This window comes from Hylaeus volcanicus, unplaced genomic scaffold (assembly GCF_026283585.1).
Source record: "Hylaeus volcanicus isolate JK05 unplaced genomic scaffold, UHH_iyHylVolc1.0_haploid 8321, whole genome shotgun sequence".
Classification (NCBI taxonomy): domain Eukaryota; kingdom Metazoa; phylum Arthropoda; class Insecta; order Hymenoptera; family Colletidae; genus Hylaeus; species Hylaeus volcanicus.
The window spans coordinates 607-3,139 of NW_026531912.1; the positions used below are offsets into that span (position 1 = coordinate 607).

Sequence of the window (2,533 nt, forward strand, 5' to 3'; positions counted from 1 at the left end):
GGCAGCCTTCTACCCGGTTCCCTTGACCGGATGGGATTTCCACACGGGGCGCCCCTCTCCCCTGAGACGACACAAGATGCACATCGAGCACAGATTCCCTCTCACAGCCCACGAAGCGGATTCCTGGGGTTCGGATTATACACCCGTTAGCCAACGATGAACTGAGTCAAGGAGACTCTGGGGTGCTCAATTGGGGCGTTTCTTTATGAAATTCTCGCGAACTGTTCACTAATGTAAATGACTTTTCGGATATTTCTCGGACTCTATTGGTGACCTCGTTTAATTTTATCACTGTTTTCCTGCGCGCTAGGAACACAGAGGCGATAAGACTATCATTTTCGGCGCATGATACTTCATCTATCCCGTCCATTTCGGAGTCTACAACTGGTGCTTTGACTGCGCAGACGAGCACCTTTTCCAGACACCTCGGATCAGGATTGGAATCCGTGTCGGGTTGGGCAGGTGGCAATTGAGAATTGGGGTTTGCCGCGGGACCAGCGGGATTGCGCGAAAGTGCGTCGGCGTCTGCATTAACTTTTCCAGGCTTGTATATTATGTTATAATCATATTCATTTAACTTGATTCGCCATCTCATTATTTTAGAAGTGGGATCTTTGACATTATGTAGCCATACTAGAGGTCGATGGTCAGTGACCAATGTAAATTGTCGGCCGTACAGGTAAGGTCGGAAATGTTCTACTCCGAATAAGACCGCCAGAAGTTCCTTTTCTATGGTAGAATAATTTATTTCAGCCTCGTTCAAGGTTCTAGAAGCGTATGCGATAGGAAGATCCTTTCCTACTGGTCCCTGGCTCAAGATGACACCTACCGCAAAGTCGGAGACTTCGATGGTAACGAGAAATGGTTGTGAAAAGTTGGGAAATTGCAGCAGGGGTTCCGAACAAATAGCGTCTCTTAAAATTTCGAAAGAAGTTTGGACATCCGCGGTTCAACGAAAAGGTACGTCTTTCTTTAAGAGCTTCTTTAGCGGTTTTGCAATTTTAGCCATATTGGGTATAAAACACCGATAATAACCTACAAGGCTTAAGAATTGCTTGATGTTTTTCCGAGTTTTCGGTATTGGAAAGTTTCTTACAGCTCGAATTTCGTCTGGGTCAGGTTTCACTCCCTCACTAGTAATTTTATGCCCTAAGTACGCAATTTCTTTCTGTAAGAAATGGCACTTTTCTGGTTGTAAAGTTAGACCAGGGTTTTGCAAACGTGCCAAAAGGGCCCTTAATTTGCGTGCGTGTTCTGAAAGGGAGGACGCGTAAATAACTATATCGTCCATATAAACAAATAACTCTGTGCCTTGCAATCCGGATAATGCCAGATCCATGACCCGTTGAAAGGTAGCTGGGGCATTCTTCAAACCAAATGCCATCCGATTGAACTCAAAGTGGCCATGAGGAATCGAAAAAGCCGTTTTGGGCTTAGATGCAGGATCTACGGGAGTTTGATGAAATCCGGATGCTAGATCTAACGTACTGAAGTACTTAGCTCCGCCTAACTGATCTAACATTTCCGTAATATTAGGAAGGGGGTAGGCATCCGCCACGGTTTCTTCGTTTAACCTGCGATAGTCAATAACCATGCGCCATCGAGGCTTCTCAGATGAATCGGGTTTTTTGGGGACAATCCATAAAGGAGAATTATAAGGGGACAACGATGGCTGGATTATTTCGTTCTCAATTAGTGAATTTACTTGGGTTTCTATCTCGTTTTTGTGGACCGGCGGAAATCTATATTGCTTCGTGTTTATAGGTAATTCGTCAGTTGTGTTAATGGCATGATGGGGAACATTACCTGCCTTTAATCTATCACTAGGTAAATGGAACTGATACGGAAACTCGTTGATGATTTCTAAAATACTACTTTTTTCGGATTCATGAAGGTGACCTAATTCAAGAAACCTAAGAATTTCACTGAGCCTTCGAGCGTGATCCTCCGACTTGTCTGCGGCCGGATTTCCTGTACGAGAAGAACGGAGTGCAGGAGGTCGCGAATCAAATTCCTCTAGATCGACAGGGGGGATTGTAATAGTAACGTGGTCGCAAGTTGTATTAATTGCGTATAGTTTGACCAGGCCATTTTGTTGGCTGGCCAGAATATCACCTACGAAAATGCCAGGTCCAGCATCAATCCGTGTAACGTAGCTCAACTGATTATTATTCCCGGCGGAGACTGAGATCAAAACTTTCGTTCGCGGGGCTAAGACGTGTGATGAAAAGGTGGACGCGAACAAATTCTTTTTTTCGAAAGACAGAATACATGGAAAATTCTCTTTAAATTTAAGGGTTGCCTGTTGTTTTTGTCGGAACGCGACTCCTAAAATTCCGACTTCCTTAATTGGAAAGTCGTTATCGACCAGTTGAAAATGTATGGGGGTGTTGCAAATGAAGATGATTACTTCGCCTCGCGTTTGGACTGTTCCTGAACCAATGCCGGTTAGATGATAAATTATTTCAATATCAACTGGTATATCAGATTTTAATTCGCTTTGTTTTATTAGGTTAAGCTGTGAACCTGTGTC

General features: G+C 44.0%; 1 long non-coding RNA gene across 1 annotated transcript; it reads left to right on the plus strand.

Annotated features, from left to right (window-relative positions):
* The first annotated feature begins 314 nt into the window (after nt 1-314).
* Nucleotides 315-842, plus strand: LOC128882268 (uncharacterized). The gene is made up of 3 exons (XR_008458328.1): nt 315-513; nt 604-679; nt 754-842. It is a non-coding gene; the product is annotated as an uncharacterized LOC128882268 (long non-coding RNA).
* The last annotated feature ends 1,691 nt before the right edge of the window (nt 843-2,533 follow it).